The sequence below is a fragment of the Nicotiana tabacum genome, chromosome 6 (genome assembly GCF_000715075.1).
Source record: "Nicotiana tabacum cultivar K326 chromosome 6, ASM71507v2, whole genome shotgun sequence".
NCBI classification, from domain to species: Eukaryota; Viridiplantae; Streptophyta; class Magnoliopsida; order Solanales; family Solanaceae; genus Nicotiana; species Nicotiana tabacum.
Window position 1 is genome coordinate 192,564,049 of NC_134085.1, and position 20,747 is coordinate 192,584,795.

Below are 20,747 nucleotides of genomic sequence, written 5' to 3' on the forward strand. Positions count from 1 at the left end.
TGTTAGAAGTGATAATGCTCTTGAATTTGGGTCTGGTGCTCTTGTTGGCCAATTCTTTGTTGACAATGGCATTGTTCATCAAACATCTTGTCCACACACACCACAACAAAATGGGGTAATCGAAAGGAAACATAGGCATTTGTTGGAAACCTCTAGAGCTTTACTTTTTCAATCCAAGTTACCTATTAAGTTTTGAGGTGATTGTGTCCTCACTGCCACTTACCTCATAAATAGATTCCCTTCCAAGTTGCTTGCCAATAAAACTCCTTTTGAATTACTCTTTGGGAAACCCCCTTTATATGCTCACATTAGAACCTTTGGTTGCTTGTGTTTCTCCACAATTCCTAAGTGTCACAAGGACAAGTTTCAACCTAGAGTTGATCCTTGTGTTTTCCTGGGATATCCCTTGGCTAAGAAAGATTATAAACTTTACAACCTAGCTAACTAACTAACTTTTATCTCTAGAGATGTAGTATTTCATGAGGGTACCTTTCCTTTTGCCTCACTCTCTCCTTTATTTGTTACTTATACATCACCTTCTCTTTCTGTTCCTTTATTTTCTGATGACTTTCATTACACCTCTTCTCATGAGCCTGATCCTGTCTCATCCTCCACACATATTTCTTCTCCATCTTCTTCTCCTATTCCTTCTCATGTGTCTCTTCCTCACTCTGCTCATATCCTTGAACCTCCTCCTACTCCTCCTATTGCCTCTAATTTGTGTCCAGCTCATGTTAGGAGATCCTCCAGAAATCATGTTACTCCCAGTCATCTTCAACAATATGTTTGCAGTCTGCCTCCTTCTCTATGTGGCTCTAGTTCTTCTCCCTTTTGTTCTCAAAGTTTAGTTAGCATTGCTGGCCTGGAATCCCACTCTTACCATCAGGTTACTTCTACTCTAGCTTGGCAAGAGGCCATGAGAAAGGAATTTGAGGCTCTTGAGGCTAATGATACTTGGTCTATTGTTGAGTTACCTCCTAGCAAGAAACCCATAGGTTGTAAGTGGGTATATAAGATAAAATATAACGCCGATGGATCTATAGAAAGATATAAGGCTAGGTTAGTTGTTTGGGGTGATACACAGGTGGAGGATGTAGATTTTAATGAAACTTTTTCCCCAGTCACCAAATTTTCTACTGTTAAATATCTCATGGTTGTGGCTGTAAAAAGGAATTGGTCTATGTTTCAACTTGATGTAAATAATGCATTTTTGCATGGAAACTTGGATGGGGAGGTCTACATAAAATTGCCCCCTGGTTTGTCTATTGAGAGTGCTGCTTCATCTGGTCAGTCTTCTAATTTGGTTTGTCACCTTCAAAAATTTTTGTATGGTTTGAGACAGGCATCTAGGCAGTGGTATGCCAATCTGTCTCATGCTTTGTGTTCTAGGGGTTACTTCCATTCTTTGAATGACTATTCCATTTTCATCAGAAGATCAGGTGGTTCCACTGTACTTCTTGCTGTTTATGTGGATGATATAATACTTATTGGTGATGATTTGGAAGAAATCTCTGCTTTGAAACTTTTCTTGGACAATCAGTTCAAAATCAAGGATTTGGGTGTTCTTAACTACTTTATTGGCATAGAAGTGGCATATCTTCCTTCTGGCCTATTACTACATCAAAGTAAGTTTATCAGAGATTTACTTCATGAATACAATTGTGATATGGTGTCTCCTGTGACTTGTCCTTTGGATTTGAACTCTAAATTGAAGACTGTCATGGGTGACCTTCTGTCTTCTCCTGACATTTATAGAAGCTTTGTGGGAAAGTTGAATTTTTTTGACTCACACGAGGCCTGACCTCTGCTTTGCTGTCCAACATCTCAGCCAGTTCCTATAGGCCCCTTGTACTTCCCACATGAAGGCTGTTTTGCATTTACTTCACTATCTCAAAAGTACTTCTGATGTTGGGGTGTTCTATGGCAATTCTCCATCCCTTTCCTTGTCTGCCTTCTGTGACAGTGACTGGGCTGCTTGCCTAGACACTCGTAGATCAGTCACTGGGTTTTGCATTCTTTTGGGGAATTATATCATTGGTTGGAAGGCTAAGAAGCAACCAGTTGTCTCTCTTTCTTCTGCTGAGGCTGAATACCGAGCTCTTAGTAAGGTAGTTGCGGAGATGACTTGGGTTGTTTGCCTTTTATCTGTTTTTGGTGTTGATATATCTTCTGTTGTACCTGTGTTTTGTGACAACCAAGCGGCCATTCATATTGCGAAGAACCCTGCTTTTCATGAGCGGACGAAGCACATTGAATTGGACTGTCATTTTGTTCGGAATAAACTTGGTGACGGCTTAATCTCCTTGTATCATGTTCCTACCACTTCTCAGCTCACCGACGTTTTTACAAAGCCTCTCACTGGAGTTCTTCATCATTCTTTGTTGCTCAAGTTGGGGATTGTAGCACCCTCCAACTTGAAGGGGGTGTTAGACTTCAGCTTACTACGACCTATGATACAGGCCCACCACCGGTTTAGCTAAAGTTTATTTATTTGTATTTTGAGCTTCTGGGCCAAAGCCCAATATATTGTAAAAATAACATAGATACATTGAACGGGCTGGTACATTCTAGAAGAGAACATAAAATATTTTTCTCTCTCTCCGGTTCTTCCTTCTCCCATGAACTTTAATCAATACTTCTTGATTTTTAGCTTGATTTAGTAGTTTTACAGTGCAGAAAGTATTCTGTATTTACGCAGGGTTCGGAGAAAGGCTGCATTCTAAGGGTGTGATATACACAACCTACCATAATACAAATATTATATTGTGACTGCTTTCATGGCTCTAACCCGTGACCTATAGTACATACGAAAACAACTTTATTTTACTCCACAACTCTATCTATATCGGATAGTACGTGAAGAAACAAGAAAAATGAAGTGAAAGAGACAAGTATGGGAGCCAACTATTCCTGCATGGGCAGCTAATCAATACGAACCCACAGAAATAAATAGTACTTGAAGGTACAATGTATGTACGCACAGAAACTTCCGGCAACACACTGTATGCAGTATTGCTTAGGGATAGAGTCATCTGAATGTAACGATATATGTTTCTACACTTATTATTGGATCCTTTTTCTTTTTTTCTTTTTCTGCTTTTCGCTACAAGTTTAACTTCTATATATAAATTTCTTATATATAATAGCATGTCACTTGAGAAATAACTATAACACGTTGAAATACGCTACAACAGATAGAGTATATACAATAACTTGACAAAATAAGATAGATCGACTTACTTACTACAACATGTTAAAATACGATGATAGTCAATATACGTACATATGTTAATTTTTTTTTGTGTGGGGTGGGGTGGTAGACATGCATGTGGAGAGGAAAGAAGTGGCACATGCAGTTAAGTGAAATGCATGACTACTGTGTGTACAGAGTTGCTGTGGATAATATATCCAAAGGCCAAAGGGTGGGTATTGATCAGAGTTCATGTCTCATAGGGATCTTTCCATGTTATTTGGTAATACGTTGCAATTATTCTTGTCTCCTCCTTCCCCACCTATACCCCTATTTTGTGACTGCGACTCTTTACAATATTACACATGACAATATATATTTCCCTATTTTTTCCATAAGACTTGCCCATTTTTTGGTAATTTAATTTTCATATAGAGGGCAGCCCGTTGAATTAAATTCCCGCAATGTAGGGGGTCCGTGAAAAGGCCGGATCACAAGAGTCTATTGTACGCAGCCTTACCCTGCATTTTGCAAGAGTTTAACTTATATGACAATGGAATTTGTTACCACATATATTAAGTGGTTCAAAAGATATTTATAGGTAATCCTTATAAAAACTATAGTAAGTAGGAAGTTATAATCTTAAAAGTAAATCAAATTACCTACAACAATGTAATTTTCGTAAATATGAAACCTCTTATTTTCTTTGGTTTGGCAATTTTCTTTAAAAATATGGTGGGAAAAGGATGAGAGTGCAAGGGCGTCAAATCAAATTATGCAATTTGGTGGAAACTTAATAGACCACATCATTAGGAAGGTGAATTGATCATCAGTTGTTGATATATAATGCCAAATTAAAGCTGATAGCCACTGCTAAATTGCTTTTATTTGCTAATTGGAAAAGTTTGGTGGGAAATCTTCTTTCACGTAATGGTGATATAATGATATTGCTTCAACCACTAACGAATTATAAAGGAGCAGTGAATAAACCGTAATGATCAAATATGTCGATATGAAGAATTTATCAAGACAGAAAAAACAGGAAGTTTCCCACAAAATGAATAAGGAAAAGTGGAAAAAAAATATTAGGTTATTTTTTTCATTTGTTTAAATTTTGCTGGATATAACTATTCAATATATGTGCTTATAAGAGGTAGTTAATACATAGTGAAATTAGTTAAAATCGTGCACTTAAGTTAAATCGAATACCACCGTTATAAAAGAAGTGGTTATATAAAAGAAGATAGGGACGAGCACGACATAAGAAAGGTGGGAGTCACATGACTTCTTTTAATTTCACATTATTATAACGCCAAGTCCGTAGACTGACCTATATATGTTTATAAAAATACAGAATCAAGTTTGATAATATTCTAATTAGAAATCTTAATTGGACAAGACGCGCGCTAGCTGAAGGAACTTTAAAAATGATCTTTCCTTAATTGATTAGTCTACCTGTCACGTATCCTGATTTTATTCCTGCATAGAAGTAGTAAACAAACTTAGCTAACAAAATTTCTGCACTCATAGCTATTGAAAACTGAATAGATCAACTTTTATAATTATAGGTTAAAATTTAATATTTTTAAAACATTAAAGTTTAGTAACTAAAAATTAAAGTTGAAATATATAGTATCAATGATTTATAGGTAACTGATAAATATGTGCATAAAAAATAAATATTTTATATTTATTGGTTTGATATAAATATCGAATGACAATAAGTGTTTATCGTTTTTAGATTTTGTTTGTGGCCATAAAGTAGCTGAGAATGATTGTCATTTTTGGTTCGGAAAAGGGCCTAACCTACCCCTATTGTTTATTAAATGGTTTACAAATACCATCCGTCTACCTATTCGTCCGAAAAAGCACACGATGTTATTTATATACCTAAAATTATCCCTCCTTTTAACGGCAGCAGACGTGGGCCCCACTTTTAATGCATTGACAATATTTTATTATGCCACATGGCTCTTAATTTCACTTCATACATATGGGTATAATATATCCATCCCATTTGTTTGACTCGCCCCATTAAATTCTTTCTTTTTTCTTTATTCTTTTTTCATTATCACTCAACACACCTAGTCCCACCTAATGTTGTATTGTGGTCCGGGCCAAAACGGGCCGGGCTAAACGGGCCTGGGCTTGAGGCGGCCCGGGCCAAACGGTCCCAATGTGTGGAACCGGCCCACGACGGTCCTAAGCCCACATGGTCCCGGGCTAAATGGGTCGGGCCCGCGGGCCTAAACGGGCATAACGGGCTTTTTCCATTTCGGGCTATTTTTTTTTATCTAAGGCACTTTCTTGTAAATTATATATGTATATACTAGTATAAATTGCTTATATATAGCTATATAAATATATATAGTATATATAGTATGTATAGTATGTATATATAAGGGTGTATTATGTGTATATATAATTATATATTGCCTTATGTAATATATATTGCCTTATATATATGTATGTATATATATATATATATATATATATATATATATATACATACATACATACATACATATATATATAGGCAATTTTTTTTAATTTTTTTTTATGTAAGGCACTTTCTTGTAAACTATATATGTATATACTAGTATAAATTGCTTATATATAGCTATATAAATATATATAGTATATATAGTGTATATAGTATGTATTAGATATATATATATAGTTTATATGTATTAGATATATAATATATATACTATATCAAATTTAAACACAAAATAAATTGCAAAGAAATATTTAAGGGAATGTCTTATATATTTTACTATTACGACATTAACAAAGAATGACAATATCTTTCTTAGTCTTCCTCCCCCTAATGGAATGAGCACAACAAGGTACTAATACCACCATTAAAAGGAAAAAAACTAAGGAAGATGTGCCAAAATATAAGTTACATGTTAGTCTATGTATTATCTCTAACAAATCTCATAAATCCTTGAAGGTCCGGAGGAATTTCCGTTGGTGGTGGTGGAAAAGAAGCTTGTTCATCACCGCTTCCGGGCGAAGCAGCATCCTGCGCAAGTTCCGCTAGCATTTCTTCATAAGCTTCATCTATCTCCGGTTGTGATTCTGCAAGTCCAAAATTTCTTCTTTCCGAACGGATCCAATCTCAGAAGAGTACTGATTTTTCCAAGCTCTCCCTCATAGACGCTCTATGATCACCGATTTGAAGCCTCGCTTGACTGAATGCGCTCTCCGATGCCACTGTTGAAGCTTGAACACCTAAAAGATCTCGAGTCATCCTTGAAAGAACCGGATAGTATTTTTGTTTGTCCTTCCACCATTCCAAAACATCGAAGGAGCCGTCGAGATTCTCTGATTCAAGTCCCTGCGACAAATAAACTTGAAGCTCATTTAGTTGTGAACTATCACCAAAATTATCACCTTGAGAACCCCTGAACTCCGTCCAAGAACTAAGGGCTTTTAGACCCGCAGTTCTTTTAGATGCTTGCGAACTAGACGAAGTAGGAGTTGGAACATTTGGTCTAGCTTGATCTAAGACAAGTTGATAAGCATTATAAATAGTTTGAGCATTTATTTTAATTGAGGCTTTTGCATCTCCAAGAGTAGCAAATTCCTCAACTGAAAGTGATAAAGCGTTATAAATTTTTGAATACAAAAAGTGAGGAACTCCTAATTTCATTGTAGGATTTAACAATGCAACAACACCAAAAATAGGGGGAATAGGGAAAAAATATTGTTTAAACTTAGCTTTAAACTTACCTGTGTGGCGTGAATTAATTATTCTATAAGCAATAATGCGCTTTTGCATTATCCACTTCTCATCTATCCAATGACTTGTAACAGTTAGATAATCACAGTCATTACCACTTCTACCAATATCAGTAGTAATAGCAATGCGACAATCTATATGAGTAAATAAATAGCGCAAATATTGTTCATATTCATGTTTATATTTATAAATATCGCTCTTTACGGTTGCGCGAGGCCATCCTTTATAAGTAGGATTAAAAACTCTTCTAATATAATGCACAAAATGAGGGTTAGAAGGAAAACTATAGGGTAAGCACATAACAGTAACCATTTTTGCCAATTCTTCACGATCTTTATTTGGATCATAATATAAAATACCACCGGTAACAGTGTTAATTCCCGGTTGAACTAGATTTGAACATGTACTAGGGTTAACCGTACTATCCACACTTGTCCCCTCTTGCGCAACTTTCATTTCTAAAAATCTAGCATTATCTCTAGGGTGTTTCAATATGTGTCCAGTCAAACTGCCCGTACCACTACGGTCTCCAGTAAATTTATGAACTAGTTGAGACCCACAAGTGTTACACTTAGTGTCACACCTCCTTTTTCACCCGCGCCCCCGCAAAGAGGCGCGGAGAGGAGTTTTTCCAATTAAGGGACAATCGAAACGGGATTTATTTATTTATTTCAGAGTCGCCACTTGGGAGATTTATAATGTCCCAAGTCACCGTTGAATCCCGAATCGAGGAAAAGAATGACTCTGTTTAACAGTCTGCGCACCAAAAATCCGGATAAGGAATTCTGTTAACCCGGGAGAAGGTGCTAGGCATTCCCGAGTTCCGTGGTTCTAGCACGGTCGCTCAACTATCATATTCGGCTTGATTATCTGATTTTATACAATTATGAACCTACGTGCAAATTTTAACTGTTTACCGCTTTGTTATTATTTATTTAAAGAATTGCAACGTCGTGAGAATGCATCTCGAATTGCGCCACATAAATGTACCCGCAATTTTTGATACGTTCCAACTTCGTTGAGATTTGGATTTGGGTCACATAAATGTGCACCCGAGTTTAGGAAGGTAAGATTAATTAAGGCGCGTCCTAAAGAGACTATCGTATCGTTATTTGGGAAGGGGCCGTGAAAATTCACTAGACGGCCAACTCCAAAGTCTATCCGGTTATTGAATCCTTTTATTGAGGGCCCCGCAATTTGTGATTTACTGTGGCGAGGCACGTCTCCTTTATTTAAAGAATATCCTAAAGTGACTAAATTTCTATTTAACTTAGTCTCTAAAATAAAGAAAAAAAATCCTAATTAATTACGAGCTTAAGAAAAATAAGAAAACGTAACATACTAATTGCTAGATTAAGACAAATATTAATGGAAAGGAATTTTACTAAAAAAAGAAAAAAATTCAAAATTGTAAATAAACTACGAAATTCGACAACTAATATTCAAAAGAAATCAATTATGGCTAGATTAAAGCTCGCATTGTTATATATAAAAAAACTATTGGGATTAATTATTCACAACTATTTAAAACTAGATTTAACCATAATTACTAAAGCTTATTAGAAAGTTTATTAAACTTAAACGTTGACTCATCTTGCTCAAACTCGCACCTAATGGATTAATGTTCTTAGCATTACTACGTTGAATCACACATTAAAAGCATCAAGCATGCTGATTCTACGACATTATTGGCCTATTATATTTGCCTAATATTTGCGGATCTTCGTTACTAACAAGATTCAAAGATTAAAAAAAAAACCTCAAATTGCTTATATTCCAATATTTGCAAATTCAAATCTATATTTTACTAACCTTCCCTCCCCAAATTAAATTGATTTCCCATATTGACTATTGACCAATTTGATTTGAATGCGATTTCAAACTAAAAAATTAACAAAGCCGAAACTAATACTTATGGTGTTCACAACGACACCCATCCAATAGTTCCGCAATTTAACGCTTCACATTATACATACTTCTACCATTCATATAACATGAAACACATAATGAATATCTAACTAAAAAAATACGAATATTCTATAATTAGAAGCATAAATCTTCTGGCCACTTCATTTCAGCTTTAATGCATATGTCAAAATGATTCAGAGTAGTGTACCTGGTATTTGAATACAGGGAAAGGAAGAATAAGATCAGCAGCAGTAGAAACAACGCAACAACAACAAACAACCAGTAGCAGTAATGTAATAGCCCAGAAACAGAGTTTGAAAACCGGTGGAGCAGTAACCCAAAAACCAACCATACTTAGGAAAAACCAAGCGAAGACCCAGAAATCCCAATAACTCTCATAGACAGGACAGAATGAACCCAAAAAAAAAAGAGGCAATGGGATAATTCTGATTTTTTTTCTTTAAGACTCGAAGTAGAACACTATCAAACTATTGACTCTCTATGACTTCTGAAAATCAGTTCTTTTCTCTCAATCCTCAGCTCTCAAGATTAAAGTCTGTTTTTATCTCCTCTTTTGTTCTCAAATTTCTATCTCCAAATTCCGTCTCCCCTTTAAGTGTCAAATGAGTCCTCTTTAATATCCAAAGCAAGACTCCTCCTTTTTTTTTACCTCTTTCCTTTTTACTTTTTTTTAAACTATTATTACTACCCCTTTTTACCTCTTTTACTTTTCAGCCCAATATTCTTCTACTATGTGTACCTTTTAACTTTTATTATTACCTATACTATTTCTGATTTTTAATTAAGTAAAAGCAGTCAACACGGACCCCACGATTCCCCCCTTTTTCAGTGGTCAAAGAAGACCTCATTATTAATCCTCCTCCTTTTTACTTTGCATCATTATGTCTTGTTCCCCACTACCACTTAAATAAATATATTAGATTCCCACTAACATATGTCTTGTTCCCCACTATAATATTTTACTATTATTAGAACTTAGTGGACGGAGCACTTAAATTAAATAAATCTGCAATTGGTTAATTCCCGTATTACCCCTAAAACTACTGTTACTGACCTTATTCAAAAAACTCTGTTCAAACTTCAAAAATTATCTAAGAACTAAAATCAGATTACCAGTTATAACCAATTCACCTAATCAATTAACCAAAATATAGCATCTATAACCAATTCTTAATCAAATTCAATCAACAAATTCAAACTAAATGATGAACAACAAAGAAACAACTGGAATTATTTTGACAGAACAATATTTTTTTAACAACAAACCTACTTTTAGATTCAACAACAATAACAAACAAGTATATTCAAATCATTGAACTCAAATTCAAATGAACTTCAAATTAAATCTAACAACATTACAACCAACAACTTCTATATTAAACTAAACAAGAACATAAAACAACTGAAGAAATAATCAAAAATGATAAACAACAAACAAGGAAAGAATCAAGCATATACACTGATTTCGGATCCGAGAATATCAAGCAAAATACGGACAGAAATGAAACTTAAACCAACTAACCGAAAATGAACAACGACGAACTCGAACGGCAATGGAAAAACTTGAACCAAGACTGTCAAACCTAACAGATCTCGACTCAACAGGAACGTTACACCAAATGGAACGATAAACTTGAAAGTCAGTCGACAAACTCAAAGGAACTCTCCTCGAGCTTTAAACGAGCTCCATTGATGAAACAAACTTCCGTCGCCATTTTCCGGTGGTGATGGAGTTCAGTCGACGAAGAAAAAGAAAGGGACAGTAGCAACGCTGCTTGTCAATGAACTGGTGAAGCTGGCTGGACGTAGCAGACGAAGCAGTAGAAGGTGCAACAACCATGGAAGCTCGACGAGGGCAGCAGCAATGGTTGACGCAGCAGCAATGGTTGCTCGTCAATGGCGGACGGGGAGGGTCGTTGGTGGTTGAAGCTGGGGTGGTGACGACGAGAGGGCAGCCATGGTCGAAGCTGGACGAAGCAGCAACAGCCATGGCGACTCTGTGTGTGCGTGTGTTCGTCGCTGCTGTTATAGAAGCTGGTGGAGACGGGCAGCAACACTGGTTTTTCCGGCATGGCTGGGGGTCGTTTGGACGTTAGGTTGAGGAAGAAGAAACAGGAGCAGCGATGGGAAGATGAAGACAGCAAGGGTGGTCGTTTGGGACGTGAGGTTGAGGAAGAAGAAAGGGGGCCATGGTCGAAGCTGGACGAAGCAGCAGCAGTCATGGGAGGGGAGCTTGGGGTGCTAGGGCTTAGAGAGGATGAAGAAGAGGGGGGGTAGTTTTTTAGGTTTAGGGTTTTGTTTTGTGAAATGAAAGATAGGGAGATAGGGGTGTTGGGTCTTTGAGGTTATGGACTGGGTCGACCCAGGTCGAAATGGACCGGGTCGTAGGGGAAGGTTGGGTATCTTTGGGCCTGTGGTTTAAAATTGAAGAAAAGGCCCAATCCGGTCTTCTTCTATTTTTGTTCTTTCTATTTATTCAATTTCCTAATTAATAAAGCTAAAAATGCTAAGGTTAAATTATAAAACTCAAAATTATCTAAAAAAACTAATAACTCCTAACAACAATTATCGCACATTTAAATAGCAATTAACGATAAAATCACACAATTTGGACGTTAAATGCTAAAAATGCAACGCACGTTATTTTTTTATGATTTTTTATTTTGTAAAACAAAATTAATGAAATATTAAATGCAAACGCGACATATTTTTATATTTTTATTAATTTAAACAAATAAACATGCACAGACAAAAATACAAATAATTATCCAAAAGTGCCACGAAAAATTCAAAAATTGCACACAAAGGAAAATTGTTTTATTTGAATTTTTTTTGGGAGTAATTCTCATATAGGGCAAAAATCACGTGCTTACACTTAGTCTTATTTTTTTCTCTTAGTTGAGTAAAAAAATGCCAAACAAGAGATGTTTCGGGCCGTTTAGAAGGTTGTCTATTAAAAGTAGAAGTTACCACAGGAGGGTCAGGCGGGGCATCAGTTGGGTTATTAACAAGACTAGTAGGTGTATCATCTAAATCTGGTTGCGTTTCATCTAAATCATCATTTTTCAAAGATAGTTTCATTAGGATAAAGAACATTCATAACTTCTTCTTTTAATTGTTGACCCGGTGCAACATCATGGCAAAATTGACTATTGAAAAATTGAAAATAAGGGTTATCACTATCAAGAATAATAGGTGGAGGAGGACGGGTAACAGGTCTGGGTCGGGGAGCCGGGGAAAAAGTAGTAGCTTGGCTACTAGATTCACCAATTTTAGATTTTCCCTTACCCTTACCACCAAAAATATTTTTCAAAGAAAATGTCATATTAATTATAATTGTACTAAATAAAACTAACAAAAATATAATATTAAAACTTAAGAGTTGGAACGCGTTTACCGAATTGACGAACAACTTCTTGAAAATTGAATATCGTTGAAGACTTGAATACTTCAATTCACCAACTTCACAATTTTTCACGAAATTGCAATAATAAAGCAAGCAATTATAGAAGAAATTTAGAGAGAGATTGACATAGATTGATGATTTTGTGAATAAAAATGAAAGAATGGGGGGTATTTATAGTTGAGAATTGGGAAAAAGTATAATTATAAAAAGTTTGGGGTTAAAGCAAAGTTTGGGGGCCAAATGGCTATGTTTTAAAGTGGCCAACGGATAAATTTTGAAGGCCAACGACTAGATTTTAAAAATCTGAAAGTTGGTCTTTTTTTTTTTTTAAAAAAAAAAATTAGCCGTTGGAGCTCGTTAGGCCCGGTTGAACCGGCCCAGGCCCGCCTGCCGGTTCCGGGCTTAATGGTCCCGGGCTCACGGGCTAAATGTCTTGAACCGGCCCACCACGGGCTTTTACACCACTAGAGCCCAGGCCCGGTTGAACCGGCCCGTTTGGCCCGCGGTCCTGGGCCGGTCCCGGGCTAGGCGCGGGCCACAATACAGCCTTAGTCCCACCCACCAGCCCCCCTCCTTTTTCTTTTACCTGTCTTGAAAAGAAAATCAACAAAAATGGCAGCCACAACACTACCCAAAAACTTTCAGAAATTTTACTTGTCCTATTGAAACACAATGCATTTTAATACATATAGTGAATGTAAGTTGGGTTAGCGAGGCATTGAACAAATTCCAATTCCGATAAGAAACGCCGGCGCCCATCATCGTGATCTTTATATACACTTTTCTGCCTGCAAATTTCAATTGGTTAATTAAGGAAGATGCAACTGATTTTAACATAAGAACCCAAAATGAGAGATACATGAATATGGTGAGGAGACAGATTTAGCTGATTCATCCGTTTCTGGATTAGGAGTAGAAGCCATTTGCCAAACCCTAACTAACTTAGCCGAATCACACTACTGTCCAACCTACTTCTTGATTTTGAACCAATTAAAGTTCTTTAAAAAAATTAATCAAGAAACTAGTAGAAATAGGAAGAGAAAAAAAGAGAGTACAATCTCACGAACTTCTAAGATGAGTAACTTGTATGCGCTCCCCTTCCACTTGAGCCTATGTTTAAGAGAATTTGGTAGGCTTCAATTTCTTCAGCCAGTTTTCTCCAACGAAACAGTCACAACACCACCCAAAAACGCAGCACTGTCAAAATCAAACTCTCGACTTTCTTCAAAACAAGATCTGAAAACTCACTTTCTACACCATTGATGGTTGATTTTTTGAGTTAGGTTTCAAGGATCCAAGTCAAGCGAGGTCTTTGGAGAGTTCTTTGGTTTGCGATTTCCGGTCATAATCCCGGTTCAGTCAAGGTGCTAAGAAAGAAAGAGAAAAATAATAAAGAAAATAAGAAAATAATGAGGCGGGTCAAATAGATGGGGTGGGTCAAACAAATGGGATGGGTATATTATACCCATATGTATGAAATGAAATTAGAAGCCACGTGGCCCAATAAAATATTGTCAACGCATTAAAAGCGGGGCCCACATCTTCTACCGTTAAAAGGAGGGATAATTTTAGGTATATAAATAACGTCGTGTGCTTTTTCGGATGAATAGATGAACGAAAACTATTTGTAAACCATTTAATAAACAATATGGGTAGTTTAAGCCCTTTCCGTTTTGGGTTGTATGTTTTCCTAAAGTTTTCAAATTGTATGCATGGGCGAATATTGAATGCTCAATTCGTTTAAAGGAAATTTTATCAAGTGATCCAAATCTTTTTGCAAGCTTAGTATAATATTTTGGCTAACTTCCAGATTTCGGACATTTGAAGTGTATACGGATAAAATCAGGTATGCCCGATTTCGCAGGCTCGAAGAGTCGCCTCGAGCTTAAGTTCAAATGGACCGGGCTCGTGCCCGGCGACGGAGTACAAGACTTGAAGATCGAAGTACTCGATGAACACCGAAGCCGAGTATGACCAGCCTCGAGATAATACCGTTATGGTTTAATAACAGAAAGAATGACATTTCCGCAACTGCCCTAAGATCATGGCGTAAATTTCGGAACGGATTTGTACTAGGCGGTTACGAATTTGTACTACGCGGTTAGACAGCTGTCCAATAAGATTCCCTACTAAAAATGATGTATCTTATTTAGGGCTCCGCTATTATATAAAGGGGAGCCCATTCGTTTGTAACATCATCAATCGCATTGGCAAAGGAATATACATTCTTCACTTTCTTTTTTACTACTCATTAGAATTGCCCTTTTAACTTTTTTGTTCTTACTGACCTACCTCGAGGCCACTCTGACTCGAGGTCAAGACTTGGCTTGCACACTGGTTTGATTTACTTTATTCTTTGATTTATACGTTTGATTCCTTATTTATCAATTGATATTGGACTAAATCACATATCTTTTAAATCATAATATAAGTTTAATTGTTACTCAGATTTTAGAGTAAACACGAAGTTAATTAGATAATAAATTACTCACTTAAACTAGGATTATTGACTGAAGAGACTCACTCTCACGTTATGACCTCCACTCTGTCACACTCACATCACGTGTATGGACATGTCAAATTGGAAAGAAGCTCAGAATGAGTGGGTTCTCTAAGTTGAAGATTAGTTGAATTTCAGGCTTAACAATGGGAACAAGCCAAAGAAATTAGGTTCAAATCCAATTTTACAGCTCAAAATTAAAAGATATGGCACATGCTTCTGGACACAGCTCGCATGCATGTGCATAAAAGACAACATAAAGTAGAGAGCTGATAGAAGTTAATCATCTAAAATATGTTCCCCTTAATGTAAAACTAAAATATTGTGATGGTCAGCATATATGTAAATCTGTTTAGTTAATGGCTAAACTCCAGCTTTCTCTTTTAGATGATAACATGCGAGTTTAGTTGAAACCCTGACGAGATAAGGAGTAGTTATTGGTGCAAAGTCAATATGGATAACATAGGCTGCCCAATTTGGTCCAAATTGACCCGCCAATGAATATGTGCCCAGCCCAACCGTCCAAACCTGTGCGAGTTGAGCAGAGTTATATTTTCATGGACTACCGTTTGCATTCCTATTCATTGTTTACTTTTCCTAACCGGTATACATAGATTATATACTGATTATACACGGTTTTACACATAATGTACATTGATTACACAAATACTATATACTCACACTACTTGCTAGTTAGGTTAATTCTTCTTATTTGCACTCCTATGAAAAACTCATACTACTTGCTACCGTTGGAGTTGATTCATTGCAGAAATTCATTTCCAGTGGATTTTCTATATTGGGAGTTGGGGACTAGTAGTTGTCTGAACTGAAAAGCATAAAGAGATAATGGCCAATCAAAATATTGTAGCAATTTGAGGAATGTTGAGTTTCAGTATTGATTACGTTGCACTTAGTATTGATATGAAAGCGGCCCGATATTCAGTGTAGCCCATTAAAGTTGATCCCGGAGAACCCATGAATCATGGGGGATCGATTTGCACATATACACAGTCCACTCGTCTAAATTCACATAATCTTCAATCTCCTAATTTGTCTTTGTATTTGTGTATCGTGAAATCGGGGAACCAATTTCTAATTAATAAGGCATTCCGAGAGGTCACTTCGGAGGTTCAAGACCACGGATCGAATACCCCCCGCGAGATCTATCGACACTCGGCATGGGGATAATGTTGGCCGAGACCCCAACGGGCATGGGGAGTTTCCGAAGAATGTAGCCTGGGCCGGATGAGTCTATCAAGCTAGTCTAAAAGCTGGTCTGCGCCTGCATCATAAAGCTAGTCAGTTGTCTCATCCCGCTTTCTTTATCATTAATGTATCTTGTACTATGTTGGGATTTCCCCTCATATATAAGGGGAATCCTTGGAACTTTGTAAACCATGTTGCTCCAACTATTCTACACGAAATATACTAGAACACTTTCTTTTCTCTTTAACATATTCTCTCGACACTATTGCTATTGCTTGTTTCTTTCATACTTGTTCTTCATTTATTGTTTGTTATTGGCCATAAAGAGCCTCCTTTAATTATATTCTGACTGTTATTCTCTTCCCATTATCCCTGATAGCTCGAGCCCAAGCCCAGGCATCGACCTCGAGGTCCCTCATCGGTTAGCCCGAGGCCCGGACAGCTAACTCCTCGGTTTGATCGTAACATCGTTTTAGCTCGTATTTCACCTTTTACTTTCATATATCTAGCATCAACTGCTTTAACAACTAGCATAAAAATAGATCACGTATTTTTAGAGTCCCATCAATAAATTTAATTGTTATTACCATTTTCACGGTAAACAGTTTGGTGCTCACCATGGGGCTAAAAATAATAGTGATTATTTTCTTGCTGGTTTCGTCACACAACACAAGTTATCTTTCATACTTTTTCTTGTCCAAGATCTTCGATTTCAGGTCAAAATGCCTGGCTCAGTAAACAGAGTTGAGAATGACAACCTTGAAAACCACAAAAAAATGGTGTGGTTGTTCCAATTATTGGCGCGCCATCACAGAACCCTGACAATGCGCCTGGATCGATTCCAGCGGACGCGGGTTCACAAGACGCACAACAGGTCGATGAAACTTCACACACCGACATGAGTATATAACATGGCGACCAACAAGAAGCCCAAAAAACCCAACTCGGGAAGAACTGGAAGTTAGCCTTCATGTTATTTTTGAAATGTTGCAGGCACAATAGTTGGCTATCGCTTAGCTGCAAAGTCACCCGAAGACTCCCAGCACGGTAGCACCGGGAACTGCTCCGCAAGCCGAACAGATACTTGAGAAATCGAGCAACAACGGGTCGATAGCCGACCCTTCCATCGTGAAAATGCTCGAAGACCTCACCAAAAGGATCGAATCGGGCGAGAAAATGATAGCAGTCAACAATAAGAAGGTCGAGACCTACAACTCCAGGGTCGACCAGATTCCGGGCACACCCCCCGTCCTGAAGGGTGTGGATTCGAAAAAGTTCATACAAAGGCCGTTCCCCGAAGAAGCGGCCTTGAAAACCATTCCAAAGAAGTTTAGAATGAAGGAACTCCCAAAGTACAATGGGACCTCAGACCCCAATGAACACGTTACTGCCTACACCTGCGCGGTAAAAGGCAACGATATAAAGAACGATGAGATCGAGTCTGTATTGCTGAAAAAGTTCGGGGAAACACTCTCGAAGGGGGCCATGATGCGGTATCACAACTTGGCTCCAAACGCCATAGATTTATTCGTCATGCTAGCAGACTCCTTTGTAAAGGCACATGCCGGTGCCATCAAAGTAGCGACGAGGAAGTCCGATGTTTTCAAAATTAAGTAAATGGAGAATAAGATGTTGCAGGAATTCGTGTCCCTCTTTCAAATGGAATGGATGGAGCAACTGCCAGTCTCCGACGACTGGACATTACAGGCTTTCACTCAAGGTCTGAACGAACGAAGCTCGGTGGCTTCAAAACAGTTCAAAAAGAATTTGATCGAGTATCCAGGTGTGACCTGGTCGGATGTCCACAACCGGTACCAGTTGAAAATCAAGGCCGAGGATGACCAGTTGGGAGCTCTCTCGGGTTCAGTATACCCGAGCAGGCTCCTGGCAAGGGAACCGAAACCAAACAAAGAAAGATATCAGTCGTACATTGAAGTTAGGAGGAATGCCCCGAGACGCAACCTACCTCGCAACGACCGGAAAATGGATCGAGAATAGGATCCTCGAGGACTTATAAACAAAGCCAGATTCGATAGGAACGCAGGGCCAACGGGTGAACCTCATTTGTCGGAATACAACTTCAACGTCGATGTATCGGACATCGTGTTTGCCATCAGTAAAATCAGAGACGCCAAGTGGCCTAGGTCTATACAATCGGATCCCTCACAAAGGAATCACAACTTAGTGTGCGAGTTTCACAACACACATGGCCACAGGACCGAGGATTGCCACAAACTCCGAAAAGAGGTAGCCCGACTACTTAACAAAGGGCATCTCCGGGAATTCCTTAGCGATCGAGCCAAAAATTAGTTCCAGGAAAGAGAGGCGACCAAGAAGAACGAGGCAAATGAGCCACAACGTGTCATCCACATGATCATGGGAGGCATCGATGCCCCACGGGAAACCGTAATGAGAAGGATAAAAATATCCATCACCAGAGAAAAGCGAACCCGGGGATATATACCTGAGGATGCCCTCACATTCAGCGAAGAGGATACCGAAACCTTGTCTCAACCTCACAATGACGCACTGGTAATCTCTTTCCTTGTAAATTCTTTTCAAATAAAACGTGTACTCGTGGATCCAGGTAGCTCGGCCAACATTATCAGGTCGAGGGTGATAGAGCAGCTCGGACTGCTCGACCAAATCGTGCCCGTCACTCGGGTCCTCAACGGATTCAACATTCCAAGTGAAACAACAAAAGGAGAAATCATCCTCCCAATTACCGTGGCCGGCATGACCCAAATCGCCAAATTCCATGTTATTGAAGGAGACATGAGGTATAGCGCCTTATTCGGACGACCGTGGATACACTGCATGAGAGCGGTACCATCCACTCTTCACCAAATGATGAAGTTCCCAACAAAGGACGGTATTAAAACCATCTACGGGGAACAACATGTTGCGAGGGATATATTCACGGTACACGACGTGGCACCGGCGCTCACACCACCATTGGCAAAAGAGCCGAAAAGTAATCGAACCATACCCTTGATCAAGCTCGATTAAATGAAATAAAGGACCGTGTCGCGTCCTCACCTCGAGTGATTGGAACATATCGATTCTTAAAACATCGTCGGCGCATCTCACATTAAGGTATGACCATCTCCCTTTTCGTTTCGTATTTCAGACTAACCTTTATGCAGGCGCCCAATCGAAGTGGTCAGAATACTAACCCAGCTCGAAGACCTTAAGGTTTTAAAGTATCTGTTGCACTCTTTTCCTTCGACCGAGTTTTTATCCCGAAAAATTATTTTACCGGCAAGGTTTTTAATGAGGTAACATCTGCATGCTACCTAAGGGAGACTCAACAAATGTTCGAGGCTTCTTTTGCAATCAACCCAAACGCTGGGGGGCATCCCCCCTGGAAGCCACCCGCTCAAAAAAACCTAGAAACGCCGAGCGGGGTCCCTATAGGAAAGCAATTTACCGGGCCAAACGAACCGTGTCCATATAGCCGGGCCCCCGACGGCGAATGCATGTACACTTGTATCAAATAATCGAAGAACATCTTCTGTCAAGGCATCTTGCGCTCCAAAAAAGACTCGGCACCTTCGCAAAAATAATTCCTCCATCGAAAACGTCCCGAATACTCGGGGACTAGCGTCAACAATTCAACACTTAACCGACCCCCGTGTCGGGACTCCGAAATTGTAAGCCCTTAGGTAAGGCAACGCGAAAAGCGCTAAACATCTCCAATGCCAAAAACACCTCGAGTACTCGGGGACTGGCGTCAAAATCTCAAAAGAAAAGCGCATGACCTTAGGGTCGGGATCTCCAAAATCGTATGTCCCCGATGAGGCAATGTGAAGATTACGAAAAACGGCTCCTGAGTCAGGAAACTCTCGATGACTCAGGGACTATCGTCAAAATGCCACCTCCATTAACTCATCAAAACACGAGGCCATAAGACCCCGAGCGGACAGACTCGGTCTCGTAAGGCCTGCATAAGGCAACAACTATATTTGTAAGACCTCAATGGCATGAAAAAACTGTAAGACCTCGACGGCATGAAAAAACTGTAAGACCTCAACGGCATGAAAAATCTGTAAGACCTCGACGGCATGAAAAAACTGTAAGACCACAATGACTTGAAAATTTTGTAAGACCTTACTATAGGCATAAACTCCATCCCGAAGTTTAGGCTATATATCAAACTTGTAAGACCCCTAAAAAGGCATCCCTCGATATAAACGCCCAAACTATTGTACTCGTGACCAAAAATGGCTCCGGCCAAACATAAATGACTACGGTCATACAGTTGTACCAGCCGAATTAACGCGACTCGGGGACGCCCGACCGTCGCTACTAAATCACAGGCCATTTCTTCGAATCTATTTAAAAAAGAACCAGTTAAATAGGCTACCCTCGACAGGAAAAAGAGCTTCGACCGTGTCAGCCCCAAATCACAAGGCTTCGAGCTACTCATCCTACAAGCTAAACCTTCCGAGGTGCTCGAACATCGCCGTAAATGACTTGAAATTGAGGTTCTTCCCAAACCAATGATGGGTCAGGCAAAATCATTTCAAAAAGTCCTTAACGAGAGGAAAACGAAGCCTACATATGCCTAAGGGCAAAGCGTAAGAGTCATTGTCACTAGCCTAACGAGCCTCAGGGCCACACATTAAAAGGTCGCAACAACCAAAAACGTAAGAGCCACTGTTCCCAGCTTAAAATTTGAAAGCTTGAAGGTCAAAATGAGCTCAAGTCGTAACCCGATTCGGAGACCGGACCCAAATTAGTTAACTATACACGCCTAAGGGCAAAT